At 48.1% G+C, this 22175-nt stretch overlaps 1 pseudogene; it reads left to right on the top strand.

Annotated features, from left to right (window-relative positions):
- The first annotated feature begins 10463 nt into the window (after positions 1-10463).
- On the top strand, positions 10464-21662 carry LOC103109187 (keratin, type II cuticular Hb5-like; annotated as a pseudogene).
- The last annotated feature ends 513 nt before the right edge of the window (positions 21663-22175 follow it).

The raw sequence follows: 22175 nt of genomic DNA, 5'->3' as shown, positions 1-22175 counted from the left end.
TCCCTGGACTGCACAGCAGGTCCTTTTATGCACCAGGGGCAGCTGGCATTAAAAGGAACAGCAAAGAGACAATAGCTGCATTTTATTGGCTTGGCATCATTCTGGCCTCTTAAGAGCCAATCCAGCTTGCCTCTTCAGTGTAGCTGTGTCAACAACCCTTGGCCACAGGCCTGTTTCATCTTCAAAGCTCTTTACAAGCTTCCTAACACCTCTCCCCCTCCCATGGCTACTGGTGAGGAGAGGGAGAAGCGCTCCTGGAAGCATTGGCTGGACCATGCTCCCCCAGTGGGCCAGGAAGAGTCACACTGGCTGGAGTCTACTTGTTGAATCCTCTTCTGGATGAGGCACAGTTGGGTCTGTTCTTGCTTTGGATTGACCTGTGAGTCTGAAAGAGGGGATATGCTCCCCCCACCAATTCTTTGTTCTGGGCTTCTTTGCTTTCCACTAGTTCCAAAACCCCATCCTTTTCTTCATGGTTAATGTCACCCTTTTCTAACTATTTCATGGATGGAGCGGGTGTAGAAATTTTGGAGGGAGTGAGGTGCCTTTGCTATTGGTATTCATAGGAATAAAGAAACCCTGGCACCTTAGCTAGGACAAGGGGATAACTGAGAGTCAGGGTATCTGTCAGATTTTGGGATATGATGACTAGTGTAGTACCCTAGAGGCCTTAGTTGACAGGGTTCAATCAGAGAAAGCTCCTTGGATAGACTGGAGTAGTATTAGGATGGATGGCATGAGGATAAGGTTGGGAGGAGATAAGAAAGGAGTCTGGCTGTGACTTGGAGGCACAACTCTATATGAAATCATTCATTCCTTCATGCAGTCAGAAGAGACATGAGATTTTGGTGGTGAGAGAAGGTAGGAAGCACAAAGTACCAACATCTGACCAGTGACAGGGGGAAACACCATTGATAGAAAGGAGGCCCTGAGGTGTCGGGCAGTAGCACAGTGGGTTAAGCACAGGTGGACCAAAGCACAAGGACTGGCATAAGGATCCCGGTTCGAGTCCCCAGCTCCCCACCTGCAGGGGAGTCACTTGACAAATGGTGAAGCAGGTCTACAGGTGTCTATCTTTCTCTCCCCCTCTCTGTCTTCTCCTCCCCTCTCTATTTCTCTGTCCTATCTAAAATAAAATAAAATAAAATAAAATAAAATAAAATAAAATAAAATAAAATAGGAGGCCCTGAATGTCCAGGCTGGAGAGTTGGGGTGTGATAAAGGGATATGAGGGAATCCCTTGGAAGCTCAGCAGGGAAGTTAAACAATGGAGGTGGGTGTATACCAGGAGGGGTAGAAGATGCTTGAGATGGGGTGTCACCAGGCTCCTAAAAATCCTCACTTCCTCCCCTCTGAGGACACCTGGTGTGAGAAGTGGTCCCTGGCTAAGCTCCTTCAATATGTCCTTTTCTCCCTTTGAGTTTTGACTAGCAAGGGCATTCATGGATGGCTAGTGGGACTGAGCCAGAAGGTTCTTTAACCTGAGGCTCTGAGCCCATAAATCCTTTGGAGAGCACACCTCTTGCCTGTCTTTGTATTTGAGGATGACTCCTCAAGGGAGCTGTGTCCTGGCCAGTCACAGCCAAGTGCTGACCCAGCTGGGGATAAAAATAGTCCTGAACACATCTTGCCAGTGTCTCACCTTTTGCCCTCTCAGCACCCTTGCAGGGTGTGTGGACTGTTAGTCTAGGTTTTTGGAGGTAGAAGGGGAACTGATGGTGATGTGGAAATCATTGAGGGAGCTGAGCAATATTGTTATGGCAGGGCAAAGATTCCTGTAAGACCTTGGGATAAAGGATAGATCGTCACAGACTCTTGTATCTGGAATAAGACTCTGGGGGTTCCAGTGGCTGGTGGGATAGGTGTTTCAGGAAAGACACACAGGAACCAAGGGGTGGTGGTCAGGGATGGCCAGCTCTAGCTGAATGGCTGGTGGGGTTTGAGGAACATTTAATGGGAGGAGGTACTGGTGGATATTTTTAAGCTAATTCAGGCTAGGGAGATAGCATAGTAGGTACACAACAGATTCATGCCTGGATATCTAAGGTCCCAGGTTCAGTCCCAAACACCACCAAGATGAACAGGAGCTGAGCAAAACAAACAAATAAATGAACAACCAGATCTTTCTCTTCTTTTGCTTCAACCTACAAAGGAACTTATGGGCACCTGGAAAGTTCTCCATGAATATCCAATGGTTCTGGGAGGCTGATTAACTAGGAAGACAAAGGAGGACATCCAGGAGTGGGATCAGGGGCTGGGGGTGGCAAATCCTCTCATTGTCATGTTGGCAAATGTTCCCACACTCCTGTCTCAATGGGGACCCTTCACTGAAATGTGTGTGTAGGTAGGGGTCTCCTTGCAAAGATATCTGCTTGCTTGGATTGGGGAAGTCCTAGGTGTGTCCAGAATGGCAGTGTGGATTACAGAGACGAAAAATCATGACTTGAAGTCCAGCTATGCCACATACTAGCTGTGTGACCCTGGCCAAGTGATGTTTCTGGTTACCTTACCTATAGAATGTAAATGGTAATCCATGCCTACCTGGGCTGGTGGGGTGCTTATGGGAGTGCCTGAAGGTCTCCTGTCCTACTCCAAACTGACTAGGTGACTGTACTGAGCTTTGCAAAGGGACAGTGTACCTGGGCAGTGAGGTGCCACTCCTGTGTGAGCAGAAGGCGGCATGGCAGCTTTACAAGGCGATTGTGGTCAGCCCAGAAAGCCTTAATTAGGACACCTATTCACAAATGGCTCAGAACAAAGAGAAATGCAGAGGATGAGCCCCTTGATGACAGGAAGATGACAAAAGGACAACAGAGGCTGACAGGTTGTGTTTTCCATCTGGCCTTCAGCTTGGCTATAAAGGCAGTACTGAGCTTCAGACTGGTTCATTTGTAAGACTTGCACCTCATGTCTGCCTGGCACACAGGAGGCATATTTATCCTGCTGTTCAGAGCCTGCCTTCTGCCTGCCTCCCTCAGACTGCCTATGGCTCCCACCCACCCTTATTCATGGTTCTTTATTTCCCAGTGTGCCAGTCCACAGGCAACCGACCTGGCTTGCTTTGGCTATTTTTTGTTAATATTTGTGCACCTCCTAATTTCTTGTGTATAAATAGTGGATTTATGACCAACAACATTTGTAAATATTTTTATTTACTTATTTGTTATTGGATAGAGACAGAGAAATTGAAAGAGGAGGGGGAATAGAGAGAGGAAAAGAGACAGAGAAGAACCTGTAGCTCTACTTGACTATTTGTGAAGCTTTTCCACTGCAGGTGTGTGTGTGGGGAGATCAGGGGCTTGAACTCGGATCCTTGCACACTTTAATGTGTACACTTAACCAAGTGCACCACCACTTGGCCCCAGAACATTTGTAAGTAGATCTTTGTGCATATCTCCACTAACTTATTTAAAACCATTCCTGGCATCTGAAGAATTAGCTCACCTTGTGGGGTATATGCCTTGCAAGCACGAGACCCAAGTTTGAACCCTAGCACCACATGAGAGTATTATGGCACTACAGGAAATTGGGATGCATTGGATCGACCTTCCCATGGTGCATCCCGTGAGTACCCACTCATTGGGGAAACTAATGATCCTTCCTAGCCGACTGAATCCACATGGACCCCAGTCACTTTCAAAGCCAGCAACAAGCAGCTCCTGACAGCTTTCAAGCTGTTGGTCCTGCTCTTCGAGTCCTCCAACTTAATGTTGAGGGGCTGTCCTTCGCCAAACGCGTTATCTTCGCCCACCCTGTTCAGTGCTTGACATCTTGTCATCCAATCTGGTCTCCTACGCCTACACTGAACTTCTCTGTTCCAGACTCTTGGAAACAGAGTTGGCAGTCAGCTGAGATAAAGAACAAACACCTCATCACAGACCCCTGCAAGCGTCAACCCGGCTTTGACCTAGCACGTTATGATTGGGCCCTCCTTAATCGCTATCGAACAGGCCATGGCCGGTGCGCCGCTATGTTCCATCGCTGGGGAGCCAGAGATGACCCGAACTGCCCCTGCGGCTACAGACAGACTATGAAACACATAGTCAACGACTGCCACCTCTCCAGATTCAAAGGAGGTCTCGAAACTTTACATCAGGCTCAACCTGATGCTGTTGACTGGCTACGGAAGAAGGGCAAATGCTAGAAGAAGAAGAAGGGTGTACTACGAGAGGGGGCGGAGCAGAAACACATCATGAACCAGTGGGGATTAAACCAACGCCCTACAGTGGTTATGTAAATAGAATACAGTGGCTATGTAAATAGAATACAGTGTTAAGCAGGGGGTATTAAACCAATGAAACAGAAGGAGTCTTAGAAGCAGAATTAGAAGCATCCCAACACAAAGCAAGTATATGGAGAGAGGGTAGGATTCATTAGTCTTTAGACAATGCAGAGCAGAACTACTGGGATTTATTTATTTATTTAATTTATTATTGGATAGAGACAGAGAGAAATTGAAAAGAGAGGGAGATACAGAGGGAGAGAGACAGAGAGACATCTACAACCTTGCTTCACCACTTATGAAACTTTCCTTCTGCAGGTGGGGACCAAGGTCTTGAACCTAGGACCTTATGGACAATAATGTGTGTGCTTAGCCAGGTGTGCCACCACCTGGACCCTGGGAATTTTTCTATAGCCCGAACACTCAGGATTAGAAGGAGGATCTCACCAACTATGGATAGGGAGGTAGAGGGCAGGAACCTGTGTACACAGGGAGTGGGAGTGTTCTGGAAACAATACAGCCTAGAGCAGTGAGTTTAGACATATGCAAACCCTGTGCCCCAACAGCCCCACTGCTGAGGGAAACTCAGCCCCCCATCCAAAAGCAGTTCTCATGCAAGGATAAGATAGCCAATTCATTGAGGTTTTATTTGTGGCAGCATGAAGTTGGAGGCAACCTAGATGACTATAGATTGACTGAAGATATGTAAAAGATGACAAATTTCATATTATGGAACAGAATGCAGAAGACAGGAGCAATAAAGTCCATGTACTTACAACTGAGTACTGAATTAAAAATAGCATCAGAGCCAGGCCATCTGTATCAATAAAATATACATGTGATACATATGCCAAAAATATTACACTGCTACTTATAATAAGTATACATTTGAGGTTTGTTTTTTTATCAGAGCACTGCTCAGTTCTAGGGATTGAATCTGAGACATCTTAATAAAGTCCTGTGTGCTACAACTGTGCTACAGCTCCAGCCTCTGCTATTACACCCCTATGGACAATATTACACTCATTACTTGCTGGTATCTTAAAGAGGAGAGTCATCAGAGGGGATATGAAATGAACGGCAGCAGATTAAAACAGAGAGGGAGCTTCAATGGACTGGTAAGAGCAGTCACAGAAACTGAAGAATGGACTCAACTCTGCCAAACATGTCCAAAAGACAGAAAAAAAAAATACAGAGAGAAGAACCTAGGTGATGCGCTTGTTTCCATGAACCAGCTTGAGGACTACGTTGAGGAGCCATTCAGGGTCTCTGCCTGGTCACATGCATCTTGGAGGTAGATGTCTAGGCAACTAAGCCTGTCCAGGCGGAGGCTGGATCAGGGGAAGGAAGTCTGGTGCATAGGCTGTTAGGAAGTCAACATCTGCTGCTGGTGGCTGCAGTTCACCTAAAAATTGGTGGGTTGCCACTGGGAGAATGGGGAGAATGAAAAATTCAGGCAGAGAAGAACCAGGGAAACCACATGATCAACCTGAGAGGGCTTCCTGGAGGAAAAGGGCTTCCTTCTGGAGGGCTTCCTCTGGAGGAAAAGATGCCATGAGGTGCCATCTGCAGCTAGGACAGTGTGCCCTCTAGTGGGACCAATGTGGCAGCCCAAGTAATGCAGGTCTGAGGCACCTTTGCAGCTGATGACTCACACAGCCCACAGACTTCTCTGAACCATAGAGGTCAGAGTTCTGGCCTGTGAAATGTGTCGCCTAGTCATGCAAGAGGTAGGAACTGAATGGGCTCCTAGGAGAGACCAGAAAGGGGGTAATTATGAGGGTGTCTGGACAAGGATTGCTTCCTGTTTGTCTTCTGAAAGTTCCTCTCCTCTGGCAAGTCTTCTGAACTTCTGCAGTTAGGAAATTCTGGGAACATGTGGGTGTGGGGTGTGGACCACACCACCAGGCAGACAGCTGCCCCCATATCACCCACCAGGCTGGGCAGCCCTGTAAGTGACCCTTATGCAGAGCTCAATGTTGAGTCCCTGCCACTCAGCCCACTGATATGTCAAAAAGACTTATTTATTTATTTTCTAAAATTCTTTTTAAACTTTTTTTTATTATTATCTTTATTTGTTAGATAGAAACAGCCAGAAATTAGGAGGGAAGGGGAGATAGGGAGAGAGACAGAGAGACACCTCAACCAAGGTGAGGTACCACCTGGCCCCAACTTTCTTATTTATTAACAAGAGAGAGAAAGGGGGGGGGAGAGAGAGAGAGAGGGAGGGAGGGAGGGAGAGAGAGAGAGAGAGGAACCAGAACATCACTCTGGCATATGTGACCCTGGGGGCTGAACTGAGGACAAGTCCGGTGCTCTACCCATTGTACTACTTCCCAGGCCACTAAGCCCACTGATTGTCTTCCATCTGATTTGCTCACCCCATCCCAACCCAAATCATCGTTCCCCAGTAGTCACAGCTGCCATCACACTCCTTACTCTCCTCCCCTAGAAAGGACTACACTTGCATTTCACAGGACTCCTAGTAGGGCTGGGTCTTAGGGTCTTGAGTGCTGTCTGGTCAGCAGAGTCTCCTAGAAGTAGTGAGGGGGATCAGATGGGCCATCCTCCCCTGCTTGTGGGCTGAGCCACCACTCTAGATACTGAGCATGCAGGGGTGCTCCCTGAGAGCACAGAGGTGGCTTAGGAGAAGAGAATGGCTGTCTCTGCAGAGTCCTGCCCAGACTACAGATTCTCAGGGAAAGAAAACACCAGCTTTTAGGCTGCTAAGTTCTGGGTAATATTTTCACATGGCTAGAATGGACACTGACTAGGTTCTGTAACTTACAATCCTGCTTGATTATTACAATCATCTTATTCTAGAATTTAATATAGATAGACAAGATAGATGATAGATAAGTATTATTCCATGATATGCAGTGTTGGGGATTGAACCCAGGGCCTCACACATAGCAGCCTCCTTAGCTTATTTTTTTATTCTCTATTATTATTATTATTGAGATAGACAGGAGAGAATGAAGAGAGAGGAAGAGACAGAGCGAAGAGACAGCACAGTACTGCTCCCCTGTTCATGGAGGACCCCCTCCCCCCAGCCAACCTACATTCCCCAGTGCTATCATCGTGCTCCTGTGTGGTGCCAGAGCTCAAACCCAGGTCCTCACATTCAGCAAAGTGTGTGTCCTACCTGGTTAGCTATCTCCCAGACCCTCATAAATACTTGTGATTCGACCCCCAAACCTCTGTGTCCTAAAGTCTATTACCCACTCACTTACTGCTCAAAGTGCCTGGGCCTCAGATGTGCTGGGACCTTGACTAGGTTGTCAGCTCAGCCCCTCCTTTCACAGACTGGGGAATGCCTCAGAGGAGGGGGTGAGAGGCTGTTGGCCATACTGTGGCTCAAGGCTAAGATGAACTGAGACCAGAAACCTATGGTTGGGAGGCCAGCACTATCTCCCATTTAATTTTCTGGGTGAACTCCAGCCCTGTGAGTGGTGTGTCTGTAGACCTTGACGATGTTCAGGGAAGGGCAGAGGGCTCACTCTTTGCCTCTCTTGCCTCTTTCTGATTATTTCTGATGTGAAACTGTGTCTTGCATGGCAAGGTCTGCAGGGAGGTGGAGCTTACCTGCTACCACTGGGTGCTCACTGGAGGTCTTTTCTCACAGTGGGTGTCAGCTTTGCCCATGAAGGCTATGGGGATACCCTGAGTGCTTGTCATGAAAGAGTGGCCCTGAGGACTCTCCCTTTCTACTCTAGTCTCTTGCTCTTACTTCCTCTGGAACTCCAGCCACACACACAGTGGCACCAGAAATAGCAGCTCTTCTGACCTGATATTTGGCCTTAACCATTTCCCTGAGTGGAGGCCCGGTGACTCAACAATGATAATACTGAAGTTTCAGGCACTGCATGAGTACCAGGGACGAGATTGTGCTTTGTCTCTCCTTTTCTGGGCTTGGGACAGGATGATCTTTCCTTGACCCTTGGTGTGTGTTGAGAACACAGCACACTTAGTGGTGAGAAAGATGGATTATGGGGCCTGAACATACTTAGCATATGGCTGACATCTGCTGATGTCAAGCACATATGACAGACGTATGCAAACTCACAAGGAATTGTGGGTATAGGAAGTTACTACTTAAACAAGTGTCTGGTGGAAATGGACCTCTTTTCCTGCTTGCCTTTTCCCAGGCTGTCTTTGTCTTTTCCTCTCCCATCTTTTCCTTGGGCCCATGAAGCTGTTTCCCTAGGACCTGTGTGACTTGTGTCTATATGCTGGTAAACTAAGTTAAAAAGACTCATGGTTCCACACCACTTGGCTAGCCTGTCTTTTCTTCTTTGCTTATTTTACTGCCCTGATTTTTTTTAATTAAAAATTTTTTTTAATATAATTTATTGCATAGAGGCAGCCAGAAATTGAGAGGGGAGGGGATGATAGAGAGGGATAGAAACAGAAAGACACCTGTAGCCTCTCTTCACCACTTGCAAAGGTTTCCCTTTGCAGGTTGGGGGGGCTCAAACCCAGATCCTTGAGCCACCCAGCCTCCATGCCCTGTTTTTTGATGTACCTAAATAAACCACATTGTAATAAACGTCTTAGTTGATAAACCAGCAGAAGCTACCAGACATCTTTGTTTTAGTTACCATAGGTGTGTGACTGACTGGTTCCAGCCAATGAATTGCAAGCAAAGGGAATGTGGCCAGTTCCAACTCAGACAGGGGGCGATGAGTGTGTTAAAGTCATAAAGTCTGTTCTTCTTCTTCTAGCGTTTGCCCTTCTTCCGTAGCCAGTCAACAGCGTCAGGTTGAGCCTGATGTAAAGTTTCGAGACCTCCTTTGAATCTGGAGAGGTGGCAGTCGTTGACTATGTGGGTCATAGTCTGTCTGTAGCCGCAGGGGCAGTTCGGGTCGTCTCTGGCTCCCCAGCGATGGAACATAGCGGCGCACCGGCCATGGCCTGTTCGATAGCGATTGAGGAGGGCCCAATCATAACGTGCTAGGTCAAAGCCGGGTTGACGCTTGCAGGAGTCTGTGATGAGGTGTTTGTTCTTTATCTCAGCTGACTGCCAACTCTGTTTCCAAGAGTCTGAAACAGAGAAGTTCAGTGCTAGATGGTGATAGTACTGTAGAGAGGAAGAGTGGAGCAGGAAGTGAAGACTCAGGAGACCCAGAGAGAAGGGAGTTCAGCTGTCACCCTGTGGTCTGTAGGGCTCACTGAGGAGGTGCTACTGAAGGGAGAGTCTTCAGGGAGTATGCGGGCAGAGGAAAGAGCTGGTGCAAAGGATAGAGGGATGAGTAGACCTGGGGTGTTTGTGCCAAGAAGGAGAAGGCCATTGTGGTTTCAGGTGGACAGACAGGAGAGAAAGTGTTCTTAGAGTGGCAAACTGCCACTTTTGATAATCATGGGGGTGGGTGGGGAATGGCTAGCAGGTGCAGAGAGGACTGGGCTGTGCAAGACCATGCATGGTGTACTCAGATTTACTCCCTCAGCATCTAGGTGAAGGCCTTGCCCAATGAATGAGGACACCCCTTCCTGACCAGCTACCTGGCGCAGCTCCAGAGCTGGTGCACAGTGAAGGATCCAGCTATATGTGGGGCCTTGATGAAAGGCTCCAGATTGTGGCCATTCCCTCCTGTGTCCAATCTCTCCAGTTCTAGCCAGGCTTCCAGAGGACCTGATACATGCTTAGTGGAGACCAGGCATGAGTTTGGAATCCTGGGGCAATAATACCAACTTGAGTAACTGGGTCATAAAGGGACAGGCAGTTAAGAGCAGCCACAGAGAAAGGGCTGGAAGGGACCCATGGCACATGCGGTCACATAGAAGGAGGTGCCAGGCATCCCTGCAGCCTCTCGTGGGGAATGTGATCTGCCTGGAGGCTGTGGGCCCTCAGTGGAAACAGGACCCCTGGAGTCTCAGGATTGTGCTGGCCCTGCTTCTGCTTGTCTCTGAGGCATACTGGTCCCAGACGTACTCACAGGCTTCAGGGAAGCCAGGGGTTTGTTCCCAGGTCTGTAGGTTGGAAAGGCTGGCAAAGTTTTATAGTGAAGAAGGGTCCACTCACTATTCCCTTTGCTTTTAAAGGAGACAAGCCTCAGTGCTCCTCCAGGCCTGCCTAGCGGGAGATTCCCACGCTCATAAACAGCATTAATAACTTTCTCCTGCCTTTCATGCTGTTGGGAGGCTGGGCCTTGGCCCAATAAAAGGCAGGAGTACTACCAGGTCTCCTGCAAGAAGGAACCCTTGGCCCCTCCATTGTTCTGGGGCTACCCTCAAAGAGAGCATGGCAAGCCGTTCCTACCACATTAGCTTTGGCTGTGTGGCCAGAAACTTCAGTTCCTGCTCTGCCGTGGTGTTCAAACCTGGGGCTCGAGTCTATCCAAACCATGGGGCCAGTCCTGAGAGGCCAGGCTATAGGCGATTCCAGGGCTTTGGCAGTCTCAGTCTGTGTTCAGCTGGGTCCCCACGGATTGCTCTGAGTTATGGCTGGCCCTCCGTAGTGGGGGAAGCTTTGGCTACAGGGCAGGGGGCCTTTGTGGGCCCAGCCCTCCCTGCATCACAACTGTGACCATCAACGAGAACCTCCTCACACCCCTCAACCTGGAGATCGACCCCAACGCCCAGTGCGTGAAGCAGGAGAAGAAGGAGCAGATCAAGTGTCTCAACAACAAGTTTGCGGCCTTCATTGACAAGGTGGGTCTGTGGCTGGGTCCCTGAAACTGTGGCTCATGCAGGAGCAAGGGGCTTGGGGGCCAGTAATAGGCAGGGCTCAAACTTCCGGAATCCCAGCCCTGCTATAGATGAATGCATGACCCTAGGAAGGACGTTCAGTTGGGGTCCTTGCTTTGAAATGTTGCTGTGAAGGCCAAATGCCTGATGGACAAGAACCTGCCAGGCAGAACAGGAAGTTGCCTTGCTGCCGCTGACCTTGTGCGTCAGGAGTTGAAGTTGTGTCTATGATCCCATCACTCTCAGTCAAAGGGTGTGACTGGGGTGATCTCCTCTTCTCTGGTTGCTGTCTGATCTCTCTCCTGGAGGAGATGCCAACATCTCCCACATGGAGAGCAGAACCAAGCTGAAGAGGGGCGGGCACCTCCATTTCTGCTCCTTCTTGACAGGGGCAGTGTGTGTGTGTGTGCATGTGTGCATGTGTGCGTGTGTGTGTGTGTGTGTGTGTGTGTGTGTGTGTGTGTGTGTGTGTGAATTCCTCCACACATCCATAGATTAACCAATAAGTTGAGAAGCTTGAGGGAAGAGTTAGGGAAGGGCTGCCGAGCTCTACTTCTTGCTCGGATTGTACTTCCTCAGCCTGCACACACAGTCTGGCTCCCTTTGACCCTGTGAAGCTCTCTCTGAAAGCTCACAGCCCGATCTTTGGGTGAGGTCATTCAGGAAGCCCAGGGGAGCAAAGGCACATTTTCCAGGGCTGAATGGTATCCAGGTTTGTACCAGTGCTTTGAAAGAAGGCACACACTGTGGTGGTAGTGGGTGGGAACTTTGCTCCCTGAAAAACATCAACACCTGGGATGGGCATGTCTGTAGAAGGCACTTGTGTCCATTCCTAACATCATTGGTCATGCATCCAAACTTCTTATTCTGTCTCTGGCAAAAAGAGGCTAACTCCAGAGTCATGCAGGTTGCTTACTGCACAGAGATATCCAGCAAGGTGTGTGTGTGTGTGTGTGTGTGTGTGTGTGTGTGTTTGTATGTAGGGGGCACTTGAAATTGAGCTGACACTCTGGTCTTTCAGCTAGGGGCTGTACCAGCCTGGAGATGTCCCTTTTCCCTAGTTTTCACGAGGCCCACATCTGCAGCTCTGTCTTTTGCAAGGGGTAGGTTCCTCCTAACAGGATGAGCCCCGAGTGGGTGATATGATGATGTGGTGAGGCTGAGCCTGCACAATAGGCAAGGCCTGAAGCTGCCCCTGAACTTGTACTTGTCTGCACAAACCCAGGACCTTTAATACAATCAAGGCCTGGAATGTTATCCCCATAAACATGGGTGATGGACAGCTGCTTTATACTTGGCTGGCACTCCTGGCATCTTAGGGGTTTAGGGGGATTTCACTGGGCCTACAGATCATTTGGGTGAGCCAAGCTGAGAGACTTTTCATCTGGAGGGACATGCTGCTGGAACTTCCCCCCCCCCATGCTGGTCTAGCAGTGCTGGGGCCTCTCCAAGGTCAAGATTACGAGTCTTCCTTTCAATCACTCAAATATGGGCAATGAATTAGATTTTTTCTTAGAAACTGTCCAGGGCTAATCAAACATGCCTTGGATCAGCATGGGCTAGAGAGACCCCACGTACAGTTGCTGGTATATCTCTAGAGCCTCAGCTGGTATATCTCTAGAGCCTCAGCTTACTGGGAGGCTCAGAGGGAGGCAAGGAGGGTTTGAACTCTTGACCTGGCTTTTCTCTCTGGGGCTCCCAGCCAGGTGGGAGCCATGGTGGTTGTTTTTAAAATCACTGCCACAAAAATGCCCACGAACTTAGCAACTTAAAGCAATAAGTCTTTAGCAGGTGGGGAGATATTGCAGCTAGTAGAGTGTTGACCTTGTGTGCCTGAGCCTCACAGTTCAGTCCCAGCACTGCATATGCCAAAATGATGTTCTGACTTGTCTCTCATATCTGTGAATAAATTAGATCTTTAAAGACAACAAGGCAATTTTACTTTCTCATCAGCCTGAAACCTTCACTCTTCTGTCCTCTACTTCTACTTGAAAAGACCCCTGTGACTGACTACCTGGGCAATACTTGGATAATTTAGACTAGTTGCAAAGTTGTGAACTTAATTCAGCTTTTAGGGTTCCTTTTGCCTCACACTGTAAAGTGTCACAAGCTCCATGAATTAGGACATGAGCATCTTTTAGGGTTTATTTGTGCCCTACCTTGAAGATCTATTTCTGTAGAATCAGATGTTATTTTGTTCTGTGCAGAATAAATGCATTGTTTGCACTTTTGGGGGAGGTGAGTTCTCTGGGAGGGCATTTGTGATATAGGATTTCAGACACTGCAAAAATGATTTTGTCTGTGGGGCAAAGCACAGGCTGTTGCAAGTCAGAGGTCATCCCCAAGGGTGGAGAGTGCTCTGGCAGCCCCCCCCACCCCCCCACCAGGCTGTTCTCTCTGAGTGTCTCCCCTCCCTGGCTGCAGGTGCGCTTCCTGGAGCAGCAGAACAAGCTGCTGGAGACCAAGTGGCAGTTCTACCAGAACCGCCAGTGCTGTGAGAGCAACCTGGAGCCGCTGTTCAGTGGCTACATCGAGACGCTGAGGCGGGAGGCCGAGTGTGTGGAGGCTGACAGCGGGAGGCTGGCCGCGGAGCTCAACCACGTGCAGGAGGTGCTGGAGGGCTACAAGAAGAAGTGAGTGTGACCCAGCTGGGCGTGGTTGATGGAACAGGGAAGGTCTTCAGTGGGTCTCCACAGGTCTCCTGGGGGCAGAGAGGGCTGAGGTCAGGGTCATTCCAGGTCACTTGTCAGACAGTTCTACTTTATCATCTGCTCTGTCTTCAGCTCCTACCACTTATAGCTCCTTCTGGAAAGAGGGGACTTTTTTTTTTTTTTTTTGGAGAGTATGGCTTCCATCCTTGGAAGGAGGGAACATACCTCCAAGGCATGGACTGACCCAGAGAGGGAGAGAGGAACCAGCAAAACAGGCAAGCAGAGATCAATAGGGCTGGAGACTACAGAACTTGGGAGCAGCTAGTACTCAGATGGGTGGAAGCAAAGATGATCTGGCTGGTGTCATTTGATATATCTGATAAACCCGGCTTGTTCTTTTATTCACTCTGCAGAGAAATCACGTTGCTGATCTGCAAGCTTCTGCTATCAAAAGGTCTACGTAAATCTTTTGTATTAGGCTCATTAGTTTGGCTGTTACCTAGTTTAAACTCAACATACCACTGTGTTAACTTATCCCACACCCCCCCCTCCAGTAGACACCAAATGAGGGGTGATTTGTAACATGATCAGGCCTGTAAGTGCTTACTGGAAGCCACTGGAATTCTGGGCTATCAGGTTGGAGCATCCAGGTGGACACAGCAGTGGGTTTTCCTTTCCCTTGGGGGGGATGCACATGCAGACACCATCCCCAGTGCATGGGTGTCAAGGCTTGCCTCCCACTGGGGCATGAGGGCAGGTAATTACAGTGCTCAGAGTTTATAGCAGCCCAAATGACTGTCATTAAGAAGCTGTGAAAACCCATGCTCTGGGAACTCTGGTCTCCCTTGCTGGTCTTGGGGCCAGAGCTGCAACAGAGACAAAAACCTCCTGGGCAAGAAGAGTGGGGCCAGGCTAGGAGAGGGGGCTAACCTGGCAGTCTGGGCACAGAGGCTTTGCTGCCAAGAATTAAAGTCAGTGGATGTTGGAGGATGGAGAAAGGACTATCATAAGAATAATTTTGGCTTGCGGGGGGAGAGATGTGGGAGGTTGCACACATAGTATGAAGTGCGAGGACCCTTGCAAGGATCCTAGTTCAAATCCCTGGCTCACCGCCAGCAGTGGGGTTGCTTCACAAGTGGTGTAGCAGGTCTGCAGCTGTCTATCATTCTCTCTCCCTCCTCTCTCAATTTCTCTCTGTCCTAGCCAGTAAAAGCAAGAAAGGAAGGAAGGAAGGGAAGGAGAGAGGAAGAAAATGACCACCAGGAGCAGTGGATTTGTAATGTGGGTACCAAATCCCAGCAATAACCTTGGAAGCAAAAAAAAGACTTTGGGGGACTGGGTGCTGGTGCATCTGATTGAGCACATGTGTCACCATGTGCGAGATCCAGGTTCAACTCCCTGGTCTCCACCTGCAGGGGAAAGCTTCATGAATGGCAAGGCAGGGCCACTCTTTCTCCCTCCTTATATCCCCCTTTCATTTCAGTTTCTCTCTGTTCTATCACATAAAAGAAGGAACAATAAAAGGAAAGCAGAAGCCACTAGGAGTGGTGGATTCATCATGCAGACCCTAGGCCCCAGTGATGACCCTGGTGACAATAATAATAAAAAAGAATGACTTGGTGGATATTTATGTTCTGTTTATTTATTTATATTGGGGTTCCCAGGGTCTTTGGAGTACTTGTCTTTTATTTAACCACAAAATATTAACTGTTTTACTACATACCCAGCAGCTTTCCCCCAGAGGCAGAGAGAGAGAGAGAGAGAGGGAGAGACAGACAGACAGAAAGACAGACAGAGAGAGAGAGAGAAGATGACTTGCTTCAGGGTTTGCAGTGACTTCAGTCCTATCTTGTACTTGGACCAGAAAGTGGGAACTCAGATTCCCTGTCCAGTATCTCTTTAGTGGGTTCCTTGTGGCTGAGAAAGGAAAATCTAGAGCTGTCAAGTCTCTTCTCCCAAGTCATGCAGGAAGCCAAGGGCAGGACCAGCAAGGATGGAAACCCCTAGGTTCAGCTGGTCAGCTCCAGAGTCTGTGCACCTGTGTTCTTTCTTCAGGCATGAAGAAGAGGTGGTCCTCAGAGCGACAGCTGAGAATGAGTTTGTGGTGCTAAAGAAGGTGAGTGACTCTTCCCACACTGGAGGGATGACACCTGGGATGTTGGATGCTCTGAAACTGGGCATTGAACTCTCATTGAGTTCATTTCAATCCACAAGTAATGGAAGGCTCTCAAGTTCCTTGACAAGTTCAGGGGGGGCATTGCATATGACTGGGACAGTCACCTGAGCCCCTTGTAGAGCCCAGACTGTACCAATAGATGCTTCTTAGTGAGGATGCCTCAGCACTCTGCTTTGGCTTGGTGTTTCCTAATCTCCATGAGTAGCTGAAGTGGCCACTTGGATGTCTGATTCTCTCTGCTGACATCACAGATTACAGGATAGGGAAGTGGTGCTGGGGTACTGACTCATTTTACTCATCACTTTGCAAGTTGTTCTCCTCATTCGGTGCCATTGCAGATGATGAAAAGGCAGAGGGAAACACTGCTAATGGATTTCCCCCTTGGGTTAGTTGGGGAATAAGGTCTTTGGCCACATCTTTTGTTAAAGACACTTGTGGTCACCAATTAGCTATCGGATTGTAAATGGATGCTCTCTAACAGATTGCTGCTAGATACCTTATTTGTGAGGAGCCACAGGATGGCAAAAGGGCAGGTAGAATCTCTGCCTAGAGAGGTGTAACTTTCAGCTTTGGCAGGAGGGTCAGCTCCTTGGGGATTGGGTGGCACCAGGCAGAACACCAGGACACCGTTCCTGCTGGGAGGCATTCATTGTGGTACCCACATGCTCCATAGGCTGCTTGCCTGGAAGGTGGCAGCCTAACACCTTGGGTTCTGATATTAGACTGCCAACTTGATCAAGGTCTGGGGGACTCTGAAAGAATTGAGGGCAAGGCTGGAGGAGCCATATATCCCTCCACTTCCTAGCCCAGGGGTCCCTCAATGTGGTGGTAGATGGCAAAGGCCGGTCCCTTCTGGAGGGCCCCAAAGAAGTCCAGGTTAGACATGGGAAGGAGGGGCACTGTATGACCTCATACATCTGCTGTCTGTCTCCACCAGGATATAGACTGTGCTTACTTGCACAAGGCTGACCTGCAGGCCAATGTGGAGGCCCTGAAGGAGGAGACATGCTTTCTGTGGTCCCTCTATAAGGAGGTGAGTCTCTCCTATCCCCAGAAGAGTCCATGAGGGTTCGGGCTGTGGCCACATTCCCAGAACAAGTTGTCAACTTCTTACTCCTCTAGGGCCTTCTGTGACTACAGATTTTTCTCTTGCTCAGGCCTCCTTTTTATGCGTGAGGTCTTTCCTTTAAAGTGACTTGAAGCACAACGTGGAGATCTGATAGTATAGGTGTAGGAGCACAGATATAGTAATGGTAGATCATTCTAGCAGTGTGCACACCTCGCTAGAAAACCCAGTTCTCTGTGTCTGGCTATTACCTGCTTTGCCACTAGACAGAGAGCTACTGCTGGTCCAGAGAGCTCAGGCCCTAGGCCAAGAAAGCCAGTTTGTGTTTGTCCATCAAAACCTGCCTCTATTCATCCGGACTTATTTTTTGTGGGGCTTTATGGGGGTGGAGGTGGGGGTTTCGTGCCTGCTTGATTCCACTGCTCCTGGTGAAGAGAGATAGAGAAGGGGGGTGCAGAGAAAGAGACACATAGATAAGGAGAACACTGTCCTACTGCAGGTGATGCTTCCCCTATGTGTGGTGATCCCATACAGTGCTGGGGGCTCAGACATGGGTCCTTGCTCATGGTGAAGCCTGCACTCTACCTATCTCCTAGGTGACCTATCACTTGACCCCAGTCCATTCAGACTTTAATGGAATTCCATCTAACTTCTTGCCTTGAAGCCATGGTCCACATTCCAGCCTGTTCTTTTCTTAAAGAAATGCTTTGATCATTTATTGTTATTTCTAGTCATTTTCTACTTTATTTCTAAAAGTTTCAGAGTCCTGGACTATTGTTCTGGATTCCATGAGAAGACAGGAGTCAGAGGGGGATTTGGAGCTGAGAGCACTGCTGCTGTTTCCAACAGGAAATCCAGCTCCTACAGTCACAGATCTCTGACACCTCAGTGGTGGTCAAGATGGACAACAGCAGGGAGCTTAACATGGACTCCATTGTGGCTGAGATCAAGGCTCAGTATGATGACATTGCCAGCCACAGCTGGGCTAAGGCTGAGTCCTGGTAACCAAGGTAACCCAGAGGGTTGAGCAAAAACAATCATGAACTAGAAGCTTCCCTCATGGAGGGGTCCCGGTGTTGGTGTAAGCAGAACAGGAAGGGGGAGTGGCTGTCACAGAGCCCCAGACTAGTCTGAGCAGTGTGGGACCACTTTCAGTTTACAGCCCAGCCACATCTCTGTCGCTGGCTGTTTTTTTTCTGCCTGTCTCTGGTCCCACAGTGTGAAGAGATGAAGACTACAGTCACTCAGCAGGGCAAGAACCTCTGCAGAACCAAGGAGGAGCTTAAGGAGCTGAGCCACATGATCCCAAGGCTGACTGCTGAGGTGGAGAAAGCCAAGCAGCAGGCGGGGGACTAGAATTTCTGTTCTGTGGACTGGGGCCTTCCAATCCGCTCCCACTTTCTTCCTTCTTCAAGGGGCTGCTGCTTTCTCTGGAGAGGCTTCTGCTTTAACCACTGGCCTCTGAAGGATTCCATGGTGTCCTAAGCATTTTAAGAAGACAGTTGGTTTGTCTAGCAAACCTACATTTCACTCTCATTCCCTTTCATCTGTCTTTACCAGTTCTCATCTCTAAACACATCCTTGACAGTGTGGTTTATTTTATTTTATTTTTTACATTTTTTTTAAAATTTTTTATTTAAGAAAGGATTAGTGAACAAAAGCATAAGGTAGGGGGGTACAACTCCACACAATTCCCAACACCCAATCCCCATAACCCACCCCCTCCCATGGTAGCTTTCCCATTCTCTATCCCTCTGGGAGCATGGACCCAGGGTAGTTTAGTGCAGAACTTGCCTCTAGATTTCTCTCCCCTCTTTTACTGGACTCCGTAGGCCTCAGCTGATCACTCACCATACTACATTGTTTAAAGGGGGCAGAGGGAGCAGGATGGTGGTGGCGGCAGTGATGCACCTGGTTAAGCACACATGTTACCATGTGTAAGGATCCACGTTCGAGCTCCACTCCCCCTTTCTCTGCAAGGGGAAAGCTTCACAAGTAGTGAAACAAGTACTGTAGGTCTCTCTCTGTCTCTCTCTCTCTGTCTGTCTGTCTCTCTCTCTCCCCTACTCTAATCCCTTTTCCCCTCAATTTCTCTTTGTCTTATCAAATAAAGAAAAAAAGGGGGCCTCAGGAGCTATGGATTTTTTGTGCTGGCATCAAGCCCTAGGAATAAATCTGGGGCTTAATAATAAATAAAATAAAGTTGTACAGATGCACAACTATCTGTGCATGTTTGAAATTTAAAATAATCTATCTTTCATCTTCAATCCTATTCCCATCTTTACTCCCACATAAAATGCTAATAATTCCTAATAACCAGATTTCTGTTCAGAAGTAGAATTTTTAGCTCATTTACCCTTTTATTTTTAAAAAATTGCTTGAGGAACTTCTTGGTAATTTTCATGTTAGCTTCCCCATTCTCACCAGCCACATACAGAGGGCTCTGGTTTTCTTTATCCTTTCCAGGATTTGGCTAGTTTTTTTTTTTTTTTTACCAGCATGAAGTGGTTTGGGTTTTCTTGATGATTAGAGCTATTGAACATATTTTAATTCAACCATTTAATTAATTTTTAATGATGAGATAGATAGATAGATAGATAGATATAGATAGATAGACAGGGACACTGGAAAGACACCTGCAGCACTGCTCCATAACTCATGAAGCTTTCTCCTTACAGGTGGTAGACCTGTTGTATTTTTTTTTTTTTAAGAATTAGGCTATTTATTTATTTTTTCTGCTGAACTGTAAGAGCACTGCTTTGCTTTGGTTTATGGTGGTGCTAGGGATTGAACCTGGGACCTCAGCCTCAGGCTGGGAAGTCTTTTGCATAGACTTCTGTCCCCAGCCCAGTCCTTATTACTTCTTAAGTGACACCGAAGGGAGCCTCTGTAGTTAGTGTGGTGTATGTTGTAAAGGGAAACTTCTTCGAACATGCTAATCTCAGTGTGCCAGAGAATGAGACCCCATTTATGGCTTTCTGGAAACCTATGCTGGACAGTGATTAATTGAGTGGCCTTGGGAAAGTCACAGCCTTTCCAAGTCTCAATTTCTTCATCTGCATAATGGTAAAGCAATGCCTGCTCTGTCAAGTTCATGAGTAGCCTCAAGGTCAAATAAGATAACATCTGTGAAAGTGCCTTGCAAACTAATAATGACACACACATCCATGATAACATCACTAGTTATTATCTGTCTTATTCCAGTGCTAATGGTTCCTTGCTTTTAATGGCTGCTGTGAACTTGGGTGTATCACCAAGTGGTGCAAAGATCAAGACTGAAAGTTCTGAATGACTACTACTTCTCTGCCTACTTAGTGAAAAAGTTGACCATTAAGAATAGGGCAGGGGGCAGGTGGTGGCACACCTGGTTAAGTGCACATATTACAGTGCATAAGGACCCAAGTTCAAGCCCCTGGCCCCCATATGCAGGTGGAATGCTTCATGAATGGTGAAACAGTGAGGCAAGTGTCTATATTTTCACTCTCTACTTCCCCCTCTCAATTTCTCTGTTTCTATCCAGTAATAAATAAAAAATATAATTATAATTTTTTTTTTAAATGGAGGGGTTCCAGGTGGTGGCACATGGTTGAGCACATATGCAGGGGAAAGGTTTGCAAATGGTGAAACAGTGCTGTAGGTGTCTCTCTGTTTTCCTCTTTTCCTCCTTCCTCTATCTTTATTCAATAAATAAACAATAAAGAACTAAAAAAGTTAAAAAAGAATGAAGGGGCTTGGTGGCCGTGCACCTGGTTGAGCACACACATCACAGTGCACAGGGAGGAAAGCAGGAGGAAAGCTTCACAAATGGTGAAACAAGTCTGCAGGTGCCTCTCTCTTTCTGTCTCCCTCTCTCTTTTTTAACTTTTTGCCTCCAGGGTTTTGCTGGGGCTCAGTACCTGCACTATAAATCCACTGCTCCTGGTGGCCATTTTTCTTCCATTGGATAGGACATAGAGAAATTGAGAGAGGAGGGGAAGACAGAGAGGGGAGAGAAAGATAGACACCTGCAGACCTGCTTCACCGCTCGTAAATCAACACCCCTGTGGGGATCTGGGGCTTGAACCAGGTTCCTTGAGTTTCATACTACGTGCGCTTAACCCAGTGCTTCACCACCTGGCTCTTTCCTCTCTCCCTCTCTATATCTTCCTCCCCTCTCAATTTCTCTATGTCTCTATCCAGTAATAAATAAATAAAAATATTTTTTTAAAAGGATGGACGTGAAGTAGGACATCCCACTAAGTTGCCGCAGCTGGCACCTTCCTTAGTATCCTTCCTTCCTCTCTTCCTTGCTAGCGCTGCAAGCTGGAGGCTGCCATGACCCAGTCTGAGCAGCAGGGAGAGGCCACCCTGACTGATGCCCATTGCAAGCTGGCAGGTCTGGAGGAGGCCCTGCAGAAGGCCAAGCAGGACATGGCCTGCCTGCTCAAGGAGTACCAGGAGGTGATGAACTCCAAGCTGGGCCTGGACATCGAGATCGCCACCTACCGGCGCCTGCTGGAGGGCGAGGAGCAGAGGTGAGGACTGGCAGGTGGCACAGTGATCTTTTGGAAGCGGCAACCTGATATTTCCTTCTTTGGGAGTCTTTGGGAATGGTGTTTACCCTGATGGCACCTGCAGGAGAGCAGGGCAGTATGTCCCCACCCTCTTCTCCTCTCTCCTGCTTCAGATGGAGAGCTGGCCTGCCCAGGGGTAGAGGAGCTGGCTTCTAACCATACCCTTTCTCCTTGCTCCTGCAGGCTGTGCGAAGGCATAGGCTCTATCAACATCTGTAAGTTGGGGATCGCTGGGATGCTATGGTCTTTCAAAAATTCTGTTTATTTATTTGACAGAACAGAGAGAAATTGAGAAGGGAAGGGGAGATAGAGAGGGAGAGAGAAGGAAAGACACCTGCAGCACTGCTTCATGGATATTGCAACTTTTCACCTGCAGGTTGGGACTAGGGGCTTGAACACTGGTCCTTCACATTTTGATGTATATGTTCAACTTGGTGTACCACTACCTGTCCCTGGGTGTCATGGTATTAACATTGGGTTGTATTTAACTGGTAACTACCTCCCGCCCATTCTGTCCATGGGACGCTGGATTAGGGAGGTAGAAGGTATAGGCAAGCGGAGGACCCCCACATGGATCCATCTGGAGCATCTGTGAAGCTTCAGTTAATGAGTATGGTACATTTCCAGACCCTTACTGGTTCTACAGAAATAGCCCAAGTCTTTGAGTTACATGTAGAATGCTCCTCCAGCAGTGCAAAGCCTTAAGAAGAAGGAATACTTGGGTACCCTCATGAGCTGTGGACATGCGAGGCAACTCTTCCACCTATGTCTTTAATACCCCTGCATGTGCACAGCTTCCAGTGGAGGTGCCTAGTTGTTC

This window comes from Erinaceus europaeus, chromosome 7 (genome assembly GCF_950295315.1).
Source record: "Erinaceus europaeus chromosome 7, mEriEur2.1, whole genome shotgun sequence".
NCBI classification, from domain to species: Eukaryota; Metazoa; Chordata; class Mammalia; order Eulipotyphla; family Erinaceidae; genus Erinaceus; species Erinaceus europaeus.
This window is presented reverse-complemented; position numbering and strand designations above follow the sequence as displayed.